Source organism: Crinia signifera, chromosome 5 (assembly GCF_055691185.1).
Source record: "Crinia signifera chromosome 5, ASM5569118v1, whole genome shotgun sequence".
In the NCBI taxonomy this organism is placed as follows: domain Eukaryota; kingdom Metazoa; phylum Chordata; class Amphibia; order Anura; family Myobatrachidae; genus Crinia; species Crinia signifera.
The window spans coordinates 333,368,866-333,390,948 of record NC_139221.1 but is presented as its reverse complement, the minus strand read 5'-3'; the positions used below and the strand labels follow the sequence as shown (position 1 = coordinate 333,390,948).

Sequence of the window (22,083 nt, the reverse complement as noted above, 5' to 3'; positions counted from 1 at the left end):
GGAGAGGGGCATGCTGGGAGGTATGGATAATGTATGATTGCCAACACCTGTGGGGATCTAGGTAAATGATAAGAAAGGTGTCACCACAGGTGCTGGTAATCATACATTACCAGGGAAGCCCAGGAACAGAGCACTGTGTCCTCCTGGAGAGGGGCATGCTGGGAGGTATGGATAATGTGGGATTGCCAGCACCTGTGGGGAGCTAGGTAACTGATAAGAAAGGTGTCACCACAGGTGCTGGCAATCATACATTACCAGGGAAGCCCAGGAGCAGAGCATTGTGTCCTCCTGGAGAGGGGCATGCTGGGAGGTTACTATGGCTAATGTATGATTGCCAGCACCTGTGGGGAGCTAGGTAACTGATAAGAAAGGTGTCACCACAGGTGCTAGCAATCATACATTACCAGGGAAGCCCAGGAGCAGACCATTGTGTCCTCCTGGAGAGGGGCATGCTGGGAGGTATGGATAATGTGGGATTGCCAGCACCTGTGGGGAGCTAGGTAACTGATAAGAAAGGTGTCACCACAGGTGCTGGCAATCATACATTACCAGGGAAGCCCAGGAGCAGAGCATTGTGTCCTCCTGGAGAGGGGCATGCTGGGAGGTTACTATGGCTAATGTATGATTGCCAGCACCTGTGGGGAGCTAGGTAACTGATAAGAAAGGTGTCACCACAGGTGCTAGCAATCATACATTACCAGGGAAGCCCAGGAGCAGAGCATTGTGTCCTCCTGGAGAGGGGCATGCTGGGAGGTTACTATGGCTAATGTATGATTGCCAGCACCTGTGGGGAGCTAGGTAACTGATAAGAAAGGTGTCACCACAGGTGCTGGCAATCATACATTACCAGGGAAGCCCAGGAGCAGAGCATTGTGTCCACAGAGCATTTTCTCACTTATGGAGAGGGTCAAGTAGGCAAGTATGATATGGGCACCTTTAGATCTCCCTTAAACTGCTTTTTAAGGTAACCCTGGTTTCTGGACCCCTCCTCGCTTAAGTGATGATTACCATCTCCCGCAGTGAAACAACTTTCTTTACCATCAATCTGTTTAAAACAGTCGATCATTAATTAACAGGAAAGTCCAGATGTAGAGCAGTGGTTCCCTCCTGGAGAGGGCCATGTTGTAACAGCCGCAGCCATAGAAATCCCATATCTAGGTAGCAGCTGACAGCCTGACACCCGCAGATTGCGCATGCGCAAGCGCGCAGCAGCCGGAAGTCGGAAGTAAGATGGCCGCCAGGTGCGGAAGTAGAGGTTTGTTGTGAGGCCACAAGCCTCGTCCATATCCCAATGTGTTACCAGGAGGCGCAGTAACCTCTCCCTTGAATAAATAATTCCGTATGAGAATCCAGCTGAGGCGCCATGTATAAGGCAGCCAGGTCCGGCCCGGTCGCTGTGTAACAAGGCCTCATATAGAGAAAGGGGGCGTGGCTATCGGATCTAACATGGCGGCCGCTTCCAAGCTGAGCTCCGTGTATATAGCTCTGTCCCGTTACCTGCCGGCTGCCGGGACCCCCTGAGGCGGTGACTCGCCCGCTGTACTTCCCGCTCCATACCAGGTCCGGTCCCGGGTTCTCCGCCGCCTCCCCACGGGCTGTCCCCGGTGACGGCCTCCTCTCCCCCTGAGCCAGTGTTGTGAAGACGGCGGTGACCGTGCTCTAGCGGCCGGTGTCCTGTAGACTGTATCCCGGCGGCGACTCCGTACCCTACAGGCTCAGGTACCGGCGGCTCCCCCCTGCTATGCTGGGTGTCCCGGGTGCAGCTCCCATCCCCCTTCCCTGTGTCCCGGCCGTACTTCCAGGTTATTTATGTAGTAGGCTGAAGTCGGGCAACATAGATGGCGGGTACCAAGTATATCACACACAGGTGCCCTCAGTGCCCGGCTTGTTCACTGAGTCCCTGGGGTGCCGCTACTTCTGTCTGATATATATGTATCTGTGCCTGTCTGTATGTATGTATGTGTGTGTATGTGTGTGTATATATGTATATATGTATGTATATATATATATATATATATATACTCTGTCTAGCTATCCTCATAGTCCGTAGTAACTAGAACAGATCCCTATGCAGTGATACAATACAATAATCAGCAATGCAGCTACACACCATGCATCACAGCTGCAGCCGGCCTGGTTCCCATAGCAACTGCGTCCGTGCACCTACGGGTTTGGCTTCATAATTATTATAATTTATTTTCTTATATGGTGCACACATATTCCGCAGCGCTGTACAGAGAATATTATTACCAGTTATTATATAGTGCACACATATTCCACAGCACTGTACAGAGACTATTATTACCAGTTATTATATAGCGCACACATATTCCGCAGCGCTGTACAGAGACTATTATTACCAGTTATTATATAGCGCACACATATTCCGCAGCGCTGTACAGAGAATATTACCAGTTATTATATAGCGCACACATATTCCGCAGCTCTGTACAGAGACTATTATTACCAGTTATTATATAGCGCACACATATTCCGCAGCGCTGTACAGAGACTATTATTACCAGTTATTATATAGCGCACACATATTCCGCAGCGCTGTACAGAGACTAATATTACCAGTTATTATATAGCGCACACATATTCCGCAGCTCTGTACAGAGACTATTATTACCAGTTATTATATAGCGCACACATATTCCGCAGCGCTGTACAGAGACTATTATTACCAGTTATTATATAGCGCACACATATTCCGCAGCGCTTTACAGAGACTATTATTACCAGTTATTATATAGCGCACACATATTCCGCAGCGCTGTACAGAGACTATTATTACCAGTTATTATATAGCGCACACATATTTTGCAGCGCTGTACAGAGACTATTATTACCAGTTATTATATAGCGCACACATATCCGCAGCGCTGTACAAAGACTATTATTACCAGTTATTATATTGCGCACACATTCCGCAGCGCTGTACAGAGAATATTATTACCAGTTATTATATAGCGCACACATATTCCACAGCGCTGTACAGAGATTATTATTACCAGTTATTTATATTGCGCACACATATTCCACAGTGCTGTACAGAGACTATTATTACCAGTTATTATATAGCGCACACATATTCCACAGCGCTGTACAGAGACTATTATTACCAGTTGTTATAGCGCACACATATTCCGCAGCGCTGTACAGAGATTATTATTACCAGTTATTATATAGCGCACACATTCCGCAGCGCTGTATAGAGATTATTATTACTAGTTATTATATTGCGCACACATAATCTGCAGCACTGTACAGAGAAAATTAGAAGACTCCCATCAGTCCCTGCCCCAGTGGAGCTTACAATCTATATTGCCAACCACATGTACATGTACACACAGACATTCTAGGGTTAATTTGTTGGGAGCCAATTAACCTACCAGTATATTTTTGGACTGTGTGGGAGGAAACCAGAGTACCTGGAGGAAACCCATGCAAGTACGGGGAGAATATACAAACTCTGCACAGTTAGAGCCATGGTGGGAATAGAACCCATGACCTCAGCGCTGTGAAGCAGTAATGTAACCATTACACCATCCGTACTGTCCCGTATATATAACACATGGTGGGGATAGAACCCATGACCTCAGCGCTGTGAAGCAGTAATGCTAACCATTACACCATCCATACTGCCCAGTATATATAACACATGGTGGGGATAGAACCCATGACCTCAGCGCTGTGAGGCAGTAATGCTAACCATTACACCATCCGTACTGCCCCGTATATATAACACATGGTGGGGATAGAACCCATGACCTCAGCGCTGTGAGGCAGTAATGTAACCATTACACCATCCGTACTGCCCTGTATATATAACACATGGTGGGGATAGAACCCATGATCTCAGTGCTGTGAGGCAGTACTGTAACCATTACACCGTCCGTATTGCCCCGTATATATAACACATGGTGGGGATAGAACCCATGACCTCAGCGCTGTGAAGCAGTAATGCTAACCATTACACCATCCGTACTGCCCCGTATATATAACACATGGTGGGGATAGAACCCATGACCTCAGCGCTGTGAGGCAGTAATGTAACCATTACACCATCTGTACTGCCCTGTATATATAACACATGGTGGGGATAGAGCCCATTACCTCAGTGCTGTGAGGCAGTAATGTAACCATTACACCATCCGTACTGCCCTGTATATATAACACATGGTGGGGATAGAACTCATGACCTCAGCGCTGTGAAGCAGTAATGCTAACCATTACACCATCTGTACTGCCCTGTATATATATATATATATCACACATGGTGGGAACCCATGACCTCAGCACTGTGAGGCAGTAATGTAACCATTACACCATCCGTACTGCCCCGTATATATAACACATGGTGGGAATAGAACCCATGACCTCAGTGCTGTGAGGCAGTAATACTAACCATCTGTACTGCCCCGTATATATAACACATGATGGGAATAGAAACCATGACCTCAGTGCTGTGAGGCAGTAATGCTAACATTACAACGTCCGTACTATCCATTACACCATCTGTACTGCCCCGTATATATAACACATGGTGGGAATAGAAACCATGACCTCAGCGCTGTGAGGCAGTAATGCTATAACCATTACACCATCCGTACTGCCCTGTATATATAACACATGGGGGGAATAGAACCCATGACCTCAGTGCTGTGAGGCAGTAATATAACCACTACACCGTCCGTACTGCCCCGTATATATAACACATGATGGGAATAGAAACCATGACCTCAGTGCTGTGAGGCAGTAATGCTAACATTACAACGTCCGTACTATCCATTACACCATCTGTACTGCCCCGTATATATAACACATGGTGGGAATAGAAACCATGACCTCAGCACTGTGATGCAGTACTGCTAACCATTACACCCTCCGTACTGCCCGGTATATATAACACATGGTGGGGATAGAACCCATGACCTCAGTGCAGTGAGGCAGTAATGCTAACCATTACACCGTCCGTACTGCCCTGTATATATAACACATGGTGGGAATAGAAACCATGACCTCAGCACTGTGATGCAGTACTGCTAACCATTACACCGTCCGTACTGCCCGGTATATATAACACATGGTGGGGATAGAACCCATGACCTCAGTGCTGTGAGGCAGTAATGTAACCATTACACCGTCTGTACTGCCCCGTATATATAACACATGGTGGGTATAGAACCCATGACCTCAGTGCTGTGAGGCAGTAATGCTAACCATTACACCGTCCGTACTGCCCCATATATATAACACATGGTGGGGATAGAACCCATGACCTCAGTGCTGTGAGGCAGTAATGTAACCATTACACCGTCTGTACTGCCTTATAATTATAGTTGTCCTATTTTTCTTTCAGAATTGTGCCTGAATCCTGTTGAGCGCCACTGAGTCTGTTTGTATTAGCGCAAAGATGTCGTGGCCGACAATGCGGCCGTGTTCTGCGCCGAGTCTTCATGAAATGCTGTCCGGAAGTAGAGTGAACTCAAGTCAGAAATACTAATAAGGCCCATACTGGCTTCACGTCCTGGGTTTAGAAGAGCGTGAAGTGCTTGGTATCCAAGTGTTGTGCCGATAAGAAGTTCCCTAGCAGTAGGTAAGACCATGTCGTGTGATGAGACGTTCCCTAACAGTAGCTGGTAAGACCATGTCGTGTGATGAGTAAGACCATGTCGTGTGATGAGACGTTCCCTAGCAGTAGCTGGTAAGACCATGTCGTGTGATGAGACGTTCCCTAGCAGTAGCTGGTAAGACCATGTCGTGTGATGACACGTTCCCTAGCAGTAGCTGGTAAGACCATGTCGTGTGATGACACGTTCCCTAGCAGTAGCTGGTAAGACCATGTCGTGTGATGAGACGTTCCCTAGCTGTAGCTGGTAAGACCATGTCGTGTGATGAGACGTTCCCTAGCAGTAGCTGGTATGACCATGTCGTGTGATGAGACGTTCCCTAGCAGTAGCTGGTATGACCATGTCGTGTGATGAGACGTTCCCTAGCAGTAGCTGGTAAGACTGTGTCGTGTGATGAGACGTTCCCTAGCAGTAGCTGGTAAGACCATGTCGTGTGATGAGTAAGACCATGTCGTGTGATGAGACGTTCCCTAGCAGTAGCTGGTAAGACCATGTCGTGTGATGAGACGTTCCCTAGCAGTAGCTGGTAAGACCATGTCGTGTGATGAGACGTTCCCTAGCAGTAGCTGGTAAGACTGTGTCGTGTGATGAGACGTTCCCTAGCAGTAGCTGGTATGACCATGTCGTGTGATGAGACGTTCCCTAGCAGTAGCTGGTAAGACTGTGTCGTGTGATGAGACGTTCCCTAGCTGTAGCTGGTAAGACCGTGTCGTGTGATGAGACGTTCCCTAGCAGTAGCTGGTAAGACCATGTCGTGTGATGAGATGTTCCCTAGCAGTAGCTGGTAAGACCATGTCGTGTGATGAGACGTTCCCTAGCTGTAGCTGGTAAGACCATGTCGTGTGATGAGACGTTCCCTAGCAGTAGCTGGTAAGACCATGTCGTGTGATGACACGTTCCCTAGCAGTAGCTGGTAAGACCATGTCGGGCAAGCTCTGCAGGGTGGAGGGAGCCAGGGCAACGCCATCCCACCTGGTGGGTCCCATCCCGCAATAGAAAACTTTGTGATTACATTGTTATTATGTGAGCACTTCACTTTATAGCCCTGCTGCAAAAGCAAGATGCAGGGCTGCCATGTTGTGGGTCATAGCAGCTGCATGTGAGGTCCCAAAGCTGCTACGGCCTGGCCTACCAACGGTCCAGACCTGCCTGCATTGTCCTGACAGTGTCCCTGCAATGCCCCACTCGTGCAGACAACGTTACTGCAGGGTGATGGGAGACCCTGTGGTGCAGCCAAGTTACTGCGTGGTGATGAGACCCTGTGGGGCAGACAACGTTACTGCGGGGTGATGGGAGACCCTGTGGTGCAGCCAAGTTACTGCGTGGTGATGAGACCCTGTGGGGCAGACAACGTTACTGCGGGGTGATGGGAGACCCCGTGGGGCAGACAACGTTACTGCGGGGTGATGGGAGACCCCGCGGGGCAGCCACAGTTACTGCGGGGTGATGGGAGACCCCGTGGGGCAGCCACAGTTACTGCGGGGTGATGGGAGACCCTGTGGGGCAGACAACGTTACTGCGGGGTGATGGGAGACCATGTGGGGCAGACAACGTTACTGCGGGGTGATGGGAGACCATGTGGGGCAGACAACGTTACTGCGTGGTGATGAGCGCCTGTGGGGCAGACAACGTTACTGCGTGGTGATGAGAGCCTGTGGGGCAGACAACGTTATTGCGGGGGTGATGGGAGACCCTGTGGGGCAGCCAAGTTACTGCGGGGTGATGGGAGACCCTGTGGTGCAGACAACGTTACTGCGGGGTGATGGGAGACCCTGTGGGGAAGACAACGTTACTGCGGGGTGATGGGAGACCCCGTGGGGCAGCCACAGTTACTGTGGGGTGATGGGAGACCCCGTGGGGCAGCCACAGTTACTGCGGGGTGATGGGAGACCGCGTGGGGCAGCAGAGGTTACTGCGGGGTGATGGGAGACCCCGTGGGGCAGCTGAGGTTACTGTGGGGTGATGGGAGACCTTTGTCGGGCAGCAGAGGTTACTGCGGGGTGATGGGAGACCCCGTGGCACAGTGGGGCAGCCAAGGTTTCTGCTGGGTGATGGGAGACAGATGGCTGGTCATTACTCCTTCTGTTGAAGCATGTGGGCTGGTCACATGTTCTATCGTACAGCAGAGGCACACAACTGGGCCTGTCCGTGAATTTGGGAGCTACACGCTCATCCCCGCTCCTGCATAGCTGTGCACAGAGGGGTAGAGCCTGGGGTAGCCCAGCATCTACCGGAGACCACGCCCCTTTCCATGCTTCTGTGCCGATCACCTGGACATCACTGCTTGGTGCTCTCCCAGTTGTAGAGGCCACTCAGTGTGTTGGCGTGGTGAGTACCCAGTCTAAGGGTGGTTCTACATGTTAGTTCCATCTTCTTGCTGTAGGTTCTGGGGTAATGATGGTAATCCTGTACTTAGGAAGAAGGTCGTTCCATGTGGATTCACCATTTTCCATTCATTAGGACACTCAACTCTTTGGTTTAATTGTATTACACCATTGTTATTTAGGGGGTTATTCAGACCTGATCGCTGGGCTGCGATTTCTCAGGCTCAGTGATTATTGAGCGACTGCACCAGTATGGAACATAGATTGATTGACGGGAAGCTGGTGTTTGTGGGTGTCAGCAGCCATTTTCTGGGAGTGTTGGAAAGCGCAGGCGTGCCCCGATATTACCAGGGAAGGGCGTGTGACATCATCTCTGACCCTGATCAGCCTGTTCCTATTGCAGCCGTAAATCCCAGGCTACACACACACACTGGGGAATCATTATATGGTGAGCGGTGTGGCCAGGTGTGTGAGGGTCAGCTCCGCCCCCGATCAGCCTGCTCCTATTGCAGCCGCTGAGTAAGTCCTGGGCTACGTACAGACTGCACACACTACATAGTAACATAGTAATTAAGGCTGAAAAAGACGTCAGTCCATCGAGTTCAACCTATCTGACTGAGTTCAGTAAGTCATATCTAGAGGATTCTCTTAGTGGCCAGAAATGTATCCAGTTTTGTTGTACATTCATTAACAGTAGTTGCTGTAATCACCCCACCGGCAATGAGTTCCAGAATGTTACTGCTCTAATGGTGAAGAATCCTCTTTTTAATTCAGTACGGAATTTATTTTCCCCGAGCCTCAGTACATGCCCACGTGTCCTAAGTATAGGCCTGTTACTGACCAATCATCTCCCAATTCTATATGATTCCCAAACCTGTATGTGAACATAGTAATCATATCACCTCTCAACCTCCGTTTCTCCAGTGAAAACATATTCAGCCTGGTATAACCTATCTTTGTATTCTAGTGATTCAAGACCTTTTACTAGCTTAGTCGCCCTTCTCTGTACCTGTTCCAATTCATTTATGTCCTTTTTAAGGTGTGGTGTCCAGAACTTAACACCATTTTCTTCTACGATCCCCATGGCAGCCATAACACTGGGATGTTCCCCTTCCCCCATAGATTTAGACAGGATAATTTTCTCTAGGACCGCCCACCTTGGGGTATAATAGCCGCCTCCTCCTTCTCCTCTGTGTCTTTTTTTTCCTGTCTCCGTTAGAGAAGGACTGAGTAGGTTGTTAATTTTGTTTTAAACAGGGTTACCTCTGTCAGCATGGAAGCTGAATGAGCAATCTATCCTTGTGCATAATGCCTGCCTAGGACGCCTATACATTAGGCAAAGATGTGCAGTAAAATAGACTTAAATGTACCTGAGAATATCCCTGGGTAGTGTGGACATCAGGGAAGCAGGAGGCACTGTGTGGAGTGCCCGGACAGAGGAGTAAGCAGACCGAGCTGTAAGCCGCGTCTGCACGCTCAAACAGTACAGGCAGAAGGGGCGGAAGTTCACGCTGAGCGTCACTTCCACCCAGAAACGCCGGAGGTGCTTGCCGCAAATGCTTCCCCGCGGAAACAAGGGGAAGCATTTTTAGTTCCACTCCGTGATCTTGGGTTATGGCGCCCTATATAAAAACGCTGAGGGAGAGCAGCGTGTGTGGTGTATTGACAACACTGGTTTGTGACTGGAGTTGCCATCAGGGCTGTGGAGTCGGAGTCTGATGAAATTTTGAGTACCTGGAGTCAGCAAACAATGCACCGACTCCGAAAATTATAATTAATGACTTGACTGTAAGAATAAAGACCAATGCATGCAGTGCCTCACGTAACCGCAAAACTAACACGTTAAGTGACTGTGAAAAAGCATGCTTTTCATGTGCTTCACTATATGGCACGCAACGCACAATTCGGAGCACCAATACTTCTAAATGTATTCTCCCTTGTAGTTTACAACTTATTTCCAACGTTCAATAAGGTTTTCAATCCCTCCGTTGGTAGAAATCACCTGGTGTAGACTCGAAAAATTCATTCAACCGAGCTCTCCCACCATACGCACAACATCTTTTTACGCAGATGAAGATATTGTTTCATGCGTGGGGTCGTTTGTTTACCTTGGCTAAGCCATTCCTTACGCTGGTTCATTTTGATGTACAGGCACCATTTTTCGTCACCAGTAACGATTCGGTTATAGATCAGCTTTGTTTTTGTTCCCAAAACAACCAAATAATGTGGTTTTTATCTCTGAACTGGTAAAGTTCCTGTTCCTGATGTTTATGCCTACTGCTACTATCCAGACATTTAATTAATAAAAAAATTAATAAAACTTAGTTTTCATGGTGTTTGTCCTTTGCTTAAACTATTCAATACAGTAGACAGTTGGCTTCCCAGCCTCTAGTTTCTGTAGTTATAATATGTATGTTGCCTTTCTTTCCTTCAAGGAATGTATCAAATACATTCGCATACTAATACAGAGGAGTCGGAGAGTCGGAGTCAGCAGTACGAGTGGTCGGAGTCGGAACATTTATCTACCGACTCCACAGCCCTGGTTGCCATTATGAATGTGCCTTCTCCCCCTAAGCCGGATAATGCCCCTCTGAGGCAAGCCCCTTGATTTTGGGCATTAGTTATTTTATTTATAAGATACTTAGTGCCTTATTTCATTTTAGTGTGTCTACAGAGCAAAGAATGGAACAGTCTACTATTCCTAAAAAGAGGACATCAAAAAAGAAGTTTATCCAGACCACATGCATGTCTTGCGACAAATCCTTTGCATCAGCTCAGAAAAAATCTCTGTGAGGAATGTGAAGTGGGGCAAAATAAACTGGATAAGAAAGCGAAACAATCTGATGTTCTTAAAGAACTGATGGACTGGATGAAACAGTCTTTTGTGTCAAAAGAAGAGTTTGCACAATCACAGACTCATAAGAGATCCAGGTCCCACGCAGAGTTTAGTCAAGAGGAAGGATCATCTGAAGAAGTGGAGTGTGTAGAGAAGGATTCCTTGGATGAGTCGGGGGGAATTAGAAGATGTGAGAACTTTTAATTTAGAATTGGTCAAAAAAAATAAATATATCTATATATATCTATATATATATCTATATCTATATCTATATCTATATCTATATCTATATATATATCTATATATATATCTATATATATATCTATATATATATATCTATATATATATATATATATATATATATATATATATATATATATATATATATATATATATATATATATATATATATATATATATATATATATATATCTATATCAATGGATTATAAAGAAGAACCTGGAACATCAGAGGCTAAAAAACCCTTATTTGAGGACAGAGCGAAGAAGGGTAGAACATTTCCGGTCCATAAGATGGTAAGAGAAATGATTGCGAAGGAATGGATAAGAAGTTGACGCTAGGGAACAGAGTTGAAAAGATGTATCCATACAAAGATGATGAGTTCTTAGGATGGTGCTCCATACCGAAAGTAGATGCCGCAGTGGCCGAACTCACGTCAAGGTCGACTATTCCGGTAGAGGATGCAGCAGCCTTCAAGGACTCAATGGATAGAAAAATAGAGAATGCATTGAGGAAGGTCCATACAGCATCTGCAGGATCTCTCCAATCCAAAGTAGCAGTAGCATCGATCTCTAGGGCCTTGAGACTGTGGGCATCCAACCTATACACGGATGTGGATGAAAGAATTTCGAAACCATATTTTTAAAAAAGTCTGGACGTTATGCAAAAATCTATAGACTACCTATGTGAGGCGTCGCTAGATTCAGTTTCTTTCGCAGCAAAGGCTATGGCAGCAGGCGTAACAGCAAGAAGAGCCTTGTGGCTTAAACCTTGGAGCGCAGACGCGAATTCTAAGAACAAGCTGACAACATTACAATTTGAAGGCAACTTTTTGTTCGGGTCCAAATTGGATATAATGATACAAAAATTATCAGGTGGAATATCGGTGCGTCTCCCGCAGGATAGAAGAAATCGTTTTCCTTACACGGGTACTGCTAAACAATCCTATAAAGAAGCCAAAGGTTACAGACCTGGTAGACCTTACTACAGAAGAGGCGGATCCAATACGTCGCGTCAGTCCTTTCGACGACCGCCCTTTCGTGGGCGTTTCCAGACTGATAAAGGAGGAAGATCATGACTATCCTCAGACAACAGAAATAGGAGCCAGACTGTTACAGTTCAAAGAAGAGTGGGAAGATACAATAACCGACAAATGGGTGCTGAAAAAAATCGAGTTTGCAGAAACCCTGTATCAGAACAGATTTCTGAAATCCAGGATACCAACAGAAAGAGAAAAAAGATCAGCTCTTTATGTGAAGATAGAACAACAGAAAGCAATCGACTTGGTTCCAGAAAAGCATCACAGAAAGGGGTTTTACTCCAATCTATTTCTAGTAGAAAAAAACAATGGAGGCTTCAATCCTATCCTGGATTTGAGGGATCTAAATGGCTTCATAAGAAAGATAAAATTTCGCATGGAGTGTCTGATATCCATAGTATCAGGAATAAGGCAAGACGAATATTTAGCATCGATCGACCTCAAGGATGCATATTACCATATACCAATTTGTGTGGAACACAGAAGGTTCCTGAGGTTCTATGTGGCCAGTCAGCATTTCCAATTTACATGTCTTCTGTTTGGACTAAGGACCTCCCTAAGAGTCTTCACCAAGATATTGATCACACTGGTGGCAGAGTTAAGAAAGCAAAGAGTCCAAATATGGCCGTATTTAGACTGCTTGTTAGTAGTTGGAGACTCAGCAGAGGAGGTGAGACAGTGTGAGTCTGACGATAAAGACCTTGCAGATACACGGATGGATAATAAACAAAGACAAAAGTCAATTATGTCCAACCAAGAATATACTTTTTCTGGGAGTCAGGATAGATACCAGGAAGTATTCTGTGGCTCTATCACTAAAGAGGTGCCTGAAGATGAAGAACTTGGTAGAATGGATCTTACAGAGAAGGAAGATTCCTCTTTTAAAGGCGGTGCAGTTACTAGGAATGATGGTCTCTTGCATAAAGATAATACGCTGGGCTCAGTGGAACTCGAGACAACTTCAGTGGTTCCTGCTGCCGTTTCTGAAGCAAGGTCTAGGAGATCATCATATGATAAACTTATCTCATCAGGTAACACAATCGTTAAAATGGTGGACTCAGGACTTGGAGAACAGGAGTTCCAGTTTTGGAAAGTCCACACTTTCTGGTACTGACGACGGATGCCAGTCTGTCAGGATGGGGCGCCCATCTCGGAAAGGTTTCGGTCCAAGGGATATGGTCCTGGGAAGAAACAACAAACTCCTCAAACGCCAGAGAGTTGCACGCAATGTGGGAAGCTATACGTCTGCTAGAATCAAAGATCCGAAAAACGCATCTCAGAATTATGTCCGACAATGTGACAGTGGTATCCCACATAAACCATCAAGGGGGAACCAGAGTTCAGAAACTTATGCAGTTGTCAGAAAAAATTATGTCTTGGGCAGAAAATAATCTAAGATCGATCTCGGCAGTGTACATAGTGAAGAACATAGTGGAGGATTATCTGAGTCGCAAGACTATATTACCAGGAGAATGGGAACTAAACGAGGAAGTGTTCCAACAGATATCGAACTTCTTCGGGGTACCAGAAGTGGAACTGATGGCCACATACTCCAACAGGAAGGTGAGCAGATTCTGTGCAAAATATTATCATCCTCAGGCTGCAGCGTTGGATACGTTTTCAATCAGATGGGAATTCGATCTGGGGTACCGAGGTATTCTGGATAACTCCATGTTACCTACGTTGTGGCATTTCTATGGGAATGACTATTGTGTGTTCCAGGATGACAATGCGACAGGTCATGTTTCGAGGGCTACAATGGAGTTATGTGATGAAAATTGCGTCACCCGACTAGCGTGGACTGCGCAAAGCCCTGATTTGAACCCCATAGAACATCTGAGGGACGAACTTAAGTGCAGGTTGCGATCGCCTCGCCCTTCTACACTACCACAGTTGGTAATGTACTGCAGGAGGAATGGCACAATATCCCACTGTGTGCTACACGAACTTGTGGAAAGTTGACCACGACGAGTAGCTGCTGTTATTTCTGCAAAAGTTGGACCTATTGCTAATCAATTGGACCCTATTGATTGTAAATAAACGCATGGTTTCCGTTGCCGTGGTGTCCAATGACTTTCTTCCATGTAGTGAAGTACCAGTGCCTCAGTTTCAGCGGGGCCAAGGCTGCTATTCCACCCTATTCTTGATTCCAAAACCAAAGGGGACATTCAGGCCTATCCTGAATCTAAAATCTCTTAACAGGTCAGTAAAGGTGTCCAAATTCCATATGGAGACTCTCCGGTCCATTGTATTGGCAATGGAACCAGGGGACTACATCGTGTCTCGGGACATACAAGATGCATATTTGCATGTCCCCATTGCTCTATCTCACCAGCAGTGCCTGTGGTTTGCAACATTGCCAAAACATCCATTTATGGCCCTCCCGTTTTGGTTGGCCACAGCACCCAGAACCTTCACGAAGGTCATGGCAGCATCTCTAAGACTGCAGGGGGTCAGGGTACTTCTCTACCAGGATGACCTACTGATTTTGGACAGTTCACAGGAAATGTGGTTGGCACATCTTCAGTTGACCGAAACTGTCCTTCAGTCCCATAGATAACTGATAAACTGGAAGAAGTCGGCTCTGTTTCCTTCCAGACTGATGATACATCTAGGTGCTCTGCTGGATTCCGACTCACAGAGTATTATCCTCCCTCCAGACAAGGGCCAGCTAGTGCAGGCCAAGATCCGAAGTTTCCTTCAGTTACAGAGAGTCTCTATACATCAGGCCATGAATATTCTGTAGCTGATGGTATCCACGTTCGACATGGTCGAGTGGGCGCAGTTTTACTCCCGCCCACTGCAGAGAATGATTCTGGCCAGATGGGACGGCCGTCCTCAATCCATACATTCCCGAATGATGTGTTTCACCAGGGAAGTACAGCATCTATACGGTGGTGGTGAACAGACTTCCGCCTACAGGTGGGAAGGCCATTCTGGATCTCACAATGGGTCCTCCTTTGTAAGAACGCAAGCTTGCGGGGTTGGGGTGCTGTAGTAGAATCCTGGTCCTTGCAGGGAAAGTGGTCACCAAGGGGGCACAAAAGCATAAAAGCCAGGAGGGAGGTGTCATAGATCCTCCAATAGGCCAAGAATCCTGTGCTGGCCATGTTCCTCCCAGGAATACTGAGGCAAACTTCCTGAGTTGTCAAGACATCCACGCGGGAGACTGGTCCCTACACCCCGATGTATTTTGTCAAATAGCCAGGAAGTGGTGCAGATCTGATGGCCTCTCAGTCCAATCGCAAGGTTCCGTTGTTCGGTGCCAGAGATCCTCTATCAGCGTTCACGGACACTCTAGCAGTACCATGGAACTTTCATCTTCCATACATTTATCCACCGGTGTCTCTTCTTCCTCGAGTCCTCAGGAAGTTCAAGCAGGAGGGAGGAAGCCTAATTGTGGTGGCCCAGGTGACACTGATTCCGATCTAGTACAGCTGCTCTTTCATTTACCTCTGAGGAAAGATCTTCTCATTCAAGGGCCTTGCTTGAATCTGGATTTTAAGAGGCTAAGTTTGACGGCGTGGCTCTTGAGAACGCTGTCCTAAAGAATAAAAGCTTCTCCTCAAAAGTTACTCTGACTATGATCCAGGCCAGGAAGCCGGCCTCATATAGAATCTATTATAGGGTGTATTACTTTACCTGGTGTAAGGCAAGATCGCTCGATACAATTCAAGGTGACACAATTGTTGTCCTTCCTTCAGAATGGACTGGATAAGGGATTGCGTCTGGCATCCCTCAGAGTCCAGGTTCTGCCTTATCGGTGTGGTTTCAAAGGCAATTGACCATTTTACCAGATGTCTGCATGTTCTTTCAGGGGGTGCTGAGGATTCCGCCCCCCTGTACACAACTCCGGTAGCTCCGTGGGACCTGCCGGTAGTTCTAGCAGCTCTTTCTGAGCCACCTTTCGAACCTTTGCACTCAGTTGAGTTGAAGTGGCTTTCAGCCAAGGTGGTCTTTCTGATGGCTATTGCCTCAGTCAGAAGGGTATCAGATTTGGGGGCATTATCTTGTTGCACCCATTTCTGGTGTTTCATAAAGATAGGGCTGTTCTTAGGACTAGGCCCTCTTACCTTCCTAAGGTTGTTACCAGTTTCCATGTGAACCAAGAAATTGTGGTTCCTGCCCTGAATTCCTCCAAGTTGTCTTCCAAGGAGAAATCTTTGGACGTCGTGCGGGCGCTCAAGATATACATCCAACGGACAGAATCCATTAGACGCTCAGATTCTTTGTTTGTCTTATATGGGTTCCACAAAAGAGGGTGGCCTGCTCACAAGCAGTCCTTGGCTCACTAGATCAGAATGCAATCCAATAGGCTTACTATTTCTGCACACTCCACTAGGTCAGTTGGTCCATTGTGGGCTGCTAGGCATGGTGCTTCCGCTGAGCAGCTGTGCAAGGCAGCAACATGGTCCACGCATTTCTGAGGTTATGCCTTTGATACGTTTGCTTTGCAAGATGCTGTGTTTGGGGGCCAAGTTCTACTGGGCTCTCAGGCGTCTACCCACCCATAGAATACTGCTTTGGGACATCCCTGATGTATTCCCTGTGGGACCCAGGAACCCTGAAGAAGAAAAGGGGAGTTAGGGAGTTAACCAAAGGTAGGTTTTTTCACATCAATACATTTTTATTGAAGATTTTCATAGAAATGGGGTACAGAAAAAAGTAGGGAAACAAAACCATAGGGTGGGGGGGGGGGGGGGGCTCACACAGAATCTGGCAGTGAACATAAAAATGTAAGTAATCATACCAGGCTTTATATGTAGCAACTGAGCATGGACATCGCATTTTAAACAGTTCGGTTTATGTAACACATGGGGTAGTGGTGGCCATTGGGGAGGCAATATCTTTCTCATTGAGACTAAATTGTAGGGGGCTAACTCGAGAGGAGTCAGGGAAATATTGAGCTCCTTCACCCTCAATAACATATGTGCGCCAGTAAGCCCATTGGACTAGTGGTGAGGATGCCGAACAGGTGGAGGGTATAAATTCTGTTTCCATAATGAAATGGTGATGGATTTTATGGATCACTTTCAGGATCAGAGGGGGACTTGCCTGTTTCCAAAGCTGTGCTAGGGCTGCACGTGCAGCTATTAATATATGGCCTAAAACATAACGTTTGGAGATAGGGATGGAAGTTGGGATGACATTCAGTAGAGCGAGCGAGGGGGATGGGGCGAGCTGGAGAGCTAGTACAACATTAAGTAAGTCAAAAACATCTGACCAATATTTGGTCAGCACTGGACACGTCCAGAACACATGATAAATGTTTCCCACTTCCCCGCATAGGCGCCAACAAAATTTGGAACATGAGGGCCAGAATGTGTGTAACCTGTCTGGAGTTAAGTAGAGTCTATGGAGCAATTTCATATGCATTTCGGTATGATTTACATACATAGTGTTAACAGTTAGATCCAGGCCTAATTCAGCTTCCCATTTCCTCTGAGCGTTAGATTTAGTGGGGGGTGTCAAGTCTTGTAGGAGCTTATACCAGAAGGAAATATCATGTTCAGAGGTAGGTTGTAGCAGCCTGGAGGTAGCAGACAAAAGTAGTGGATTGGGGGGGGTGCCATCCCTAAGGTTGGACTTCCACCAGTGCGAAATCTGAAAATAGTGCAAAAGTTCACTGTTCGGGAGCGAAAACTTTTGCCGGAGACTTTGAAAAGACAGTAGGGTGAGGCCTGTCAATAGGTCCGCCAGCGTTGCCACTCCACGGGCAGACCAATGTGTTAGATTTAAATTCGGGATGAGAGTTGACAAGGTCTGAAGGGAGATATTAGTTAACGTATGAGCAGAAGGGGTAAGTCTAGAGGTTAACCTGTCCCAGACTAGTAAGGCGGCCTTCATGGATGGGAGCATGAGTGTGGGGGTGGGTCGTATATGTTTGGGGAGAAAAAAAGCATCTTTAAAAGGGTACCGAGCGCAAACAGAGGACTCAATGAGAGCCCAACTGACAGCTGAGTCCATTCTAAAATAGTTTTTTAACTGAGATAGTATAGCTGCTTCATGGTATAAAGTCAAATCAGGCAGGGTTAATCCGCCTTTGGCCTTGGGGAGGGTCATCCTAGAATGGGCTAGTTTAGGGGGTTTAGAGAGCCAGACATATTTAGTCATAACCTTAGTGCATTCTTGCAGGATCTTCTTTGGGATAGCATATGGGATTGTTCGAAATAGGTACATCAGCTTTGGTAACAAAGTCATCTTAAAAGCCGTGTGACGACCTAGCCAGGATATATCAAACGAGAGCCAGGATTTGGTTAAAGCTGTGATGGCCGCAAAAAGGGGGAGGAAGTTTACCTCAAACACTTTAGAAGGGTCGGCAGGGATATTTATGCCTAGATATTTAATCGCCACTGAGCGCCAATTATAGGGGTACATAGAGCGGAGGATCGGGAGGGAGTCGGAGAGATTAATTGGGAGGGCGTCTGTTTTCGTCGTGTTCAGTTTATAGTATGAAGCCTCGCTATATTGATTTAAAATCTCATGTATGGAGGGAAGGGTCTCTGTGGGGTTTGTAACAAAGAGGAGGACATCGTCCGCAAACAAACATAGTTTATGGGTAGAAGCACCAATCCTCAGGCCCGGGATCTGATCAGTGTTGCGTATTTTCATAGCTAGGGGCTCAATAGCCAGTACAAAAATCAGTGGAGAGAGGGGGCACCCCTGTCTTGTTCCGTTAGATATGAGGAAGGGGTCAGATAAGAAGCCATTGCTGTACACCCAGGCTGAGGGGGAGCTATATAGAGCACAAATTGATGACATAATATGATCTCTAAAGCCAAATCTGGTGAGTACCTCGCGCATGTACATCCAACTTAAGCGATCGAAGGCCTTCTCCGCATCCAAGGACAGCAGAAGGAGGCCCTCGTCGGGTGGAAGCGAATCTATCAGATTGAATACTCTGCGTGTATTGTCTGAGGCCTGCCTACCAGTCACAAACCCAGCCTGATCCGGGTGTATCAGCAAGGGCAGGAAAGTGTTGATACGCGTGGCTATCATCTTTGCGTAAATCTTGAGGTCACTATTCAGTAAAGCTATTGGTCTATAGTTTGGACAATGAGCTGGATCTTTACCCGGCTTAGGGAGCGTGACTATTTGAGCCTCTAACATCTCTTTAGGTAGGGAACCTGATGATGAAACGGTGTTGTATAGATTGGTCAGAATGGGAGTGAGTTGTTCTAAATGATGGGCATAGAAGTCATTGATAAAACCGTCGGGGCCTGGAGCTTTACCCTTAGGTAAAGACTTAATAGCTAGTTCTATATCGTTGGTATTCCATGGGGCATTTAGAGTGGCTAATTGTTCTGCAGTTAGTGAGGGCAAGTTTACAGAGTCTAAGAAGGATTTAATCAAAGCAGGGGAAGGCTGAGGTGTAGTGGGGTCTTGTGATAGGTTATAAAGATTTGAGTAGTAGGTAGCGAACTGGTTCGATATATCTTTAGGATTTAGTAGCTTGACATTGGTTGAAGAAAAGATATGTGATTATCCTATTTTTGGCTTGCTGCATCCGTAGCTTACGGGCTAGCATTTTACCCGATCTATTACCAAAAAGGTAAAATCTCTGTCGCAGCCTGTTTAGAGCAGCTTGTGTCTTAACCAGTAGCAATTTTTGAAGTTGGCTGCGAACTTCTGAAAGTTCTTTACGGAGAGAGGGGGATGAGGACTCTCTATTTTTGGCATCTAGTTCTTTGATTTTGGCTTCTAGGGCATTTTGATGAGCGAGGGACTGTTTTTTTAAGAATAGCGCCCGCTTGAATGGCGGCTCCGCGGGTGACGGCCTTTAGGGCGCACCAGTGGGTTGCGGGCGAGGTGTCTTGGGGGGAGTTGTTGGCTAAGTAATTAATGATGCTGTCAGAGATATTTTTTTTAGATAGATGGTTGGACAAGAGATGGGGGGATAGTCGCCAGGGACGGGGAGGTACGTTGCGATATTCGATCTGCCAACGCCATATAATGGGGGCGTGATCCGACCATGTGATGGGGAGAATGTCCATTTTTTTGGTACAGTATGTTGAAGCGTCCATTTGTCGCCCAACACCAGGTCTAGCCTAGAATAGGTGTTATGGACTGGGGAGTAATAAGTATATTCCCGGCCGGTCGGGTTGTGTGTTCTCCATATATCGTACAGATCGAATTCAGATAACAGATTAGTAAAGGCAGATGAGGGACCCTTAAGGTTGTGCTTGTCTGAGGATTTAGGGCTACGGGATTTGTCAAGGGAAGGGTTAAGAACTAGGTTGAAATCGCCCATCACATTTAACGGGCCCTTGGCAGAGCCGCGTATCTATGTACACAGTTTACGAAGGAATGGTACTTGATTTGAGTTTGGTGCATATACAGAGACCAGCGTAACCAGAGTATTGTCCAACATGCCAGTCAGCACTAAGTATCTACCAGCCTTATCAGCAACTTGTGTATGGAGGGTAAAAGAAACATGCTTACTGAATAGGATGGCTGTCCCATTGCGCTTAAAGGGGCCGTTCGCGTAATAACCCAGAGGGTATTGTTTATCTTTAAACAGTGGTGGGTTCACAGAGGAGAAATGTGTTTCCTGTAGAGCAATAATGTCTGCTCGGTTTTTGGCAAAAAAGGACAGTGCTAATCTACGCTTATTTGGGGAGTTGAACCCCTTGACATTCAATGAAAGAAACTTAGGCATGGTAAAGGTGATATTAACCTACATATCAACTTGCACCTAAACAGAGTGTCGAATTCTGGTATGTTTCGGGGCCAGAGTGACTCTGTGGACCATAGGTAAACAATGAAGAAAGGAAGAAAAGGTAGGGAAAAAACAAAGGAAGGGGAAAACCAAAATGACCCAGTATATCGGGTCTGCATAACTACTGCAGGGAACAATGGAACTTGCAGTAGTGTACTAAAGGGTGTTGGGGGTCGGTGGCCTAGGGCCTCCACCCATGCATGGGACTAGTCGTAATTAGCATACATCTTTTTACGGAGAAGGATGTAACTGCTTACAAAAATTTAGCAAGGGGCAGAAAACAAACAGCGAGAGTTGTCGACCTAACCTAACAAAATGGGACTAAACTCAGTCAACTCGCTCCGGCAGTGTAGAAGTGTACGTCAGGGGGGACAACAAGTATAAGACATGCAATAAAAACAGTACTTGTTAATAACGAAAGGAAAAACAGTAGCAAATAACAAGGTAGAAATATACTCAGCCGAGTTTCTAGAGATGGGGGGCTTCAGACTTCGATCCAGTGAAAGACAGGGCCCATATTTGGAAGAGTCCAGCAGTTTTTCATGTGGCTTCCCACTCCGTGTGGGGAGCCGACTTCCGTTTATTTTCAGGGGCTGCCTTAACTGAGATGTCCCAGTCCAGCAACAGTTTGACCCCAGCTTCCAGGGATGAAATAGTGTAGGTGCTATCTTCATAGGTTACGATAAGTTTCACCGGGAATCCCCAGCGGTACGGTATATCTTGGGAGCGTAGAGCTGTCGTAATTGGCGCAAATGATCTCCTTTTGGCGATGGTCAGTGCAGAGAAGTCAGGGAAAATCTGAAGGCCTCCCAGTAAATCCGAATCTCCTGCAGTTCTTGCCGCTCTGAGGATTCTTTCTTTGGTCGTGAAGAAATGCACCCTCAGGAGGGTATCCCTGGGAAGCTCTGACGGTACTGTACAAGGTTTTGGGAGACGGTGGATGCGATCAATCAGCAGGTCTTTATCGGCTGTATTAGGTAAAAGCTTTCGAAAGAGAGCTAGGGCATAGTCTTCCAGTTCGGAATTAGCCACAGAGTCTGGGATGCCCCTAATTTTAATATTGTTCCTTCTGGAACGGTCCTCCAGGTCCGCTAATTTAGTTTTAAAAGTGTCGAGTTCGGATTGTTGGAGATCGTGGGAGGTGATGAGGTCGTTGTGGGATGCCACTAGTTCCTCCATTTTTTTCTCCAGTTGGTCGGTGCGGTCTCCAATCGGTCTCCAATCGCCACTAGCTCAGTTTGGACCTCCCGGATTGAGGACATTATATCTCTGGTCAGATCCACTTTAAA

General features: G+C 46.6%; 1 protein-coding gene across 3 annotated transcripts in view; it reads left to right on the top strand.

The window, feature by feature from the left end:
* The first annotated feature begins 1,233 nt into the window (after positions 1–1,233).
* MAF1 (MAF1 negative regulator of RNA polymerase III) overlaps positions 1,234–22,083 on the top strand; it is a 97,826-nt gene continuing 76,976 nt past the window's right edge. The window contains exons 1-2 of one of the 3 annotated variants that reach the window (XM_083145058.1): positions 1,234–1,255; positions 5,366–5,602. The gene's annotated coding sequence lies outside the window, so the exon portion shown is untranslated. The other 2 variants (XM_083145057.1, XM_083145059.1) reach the window with 2 other exon arrangements.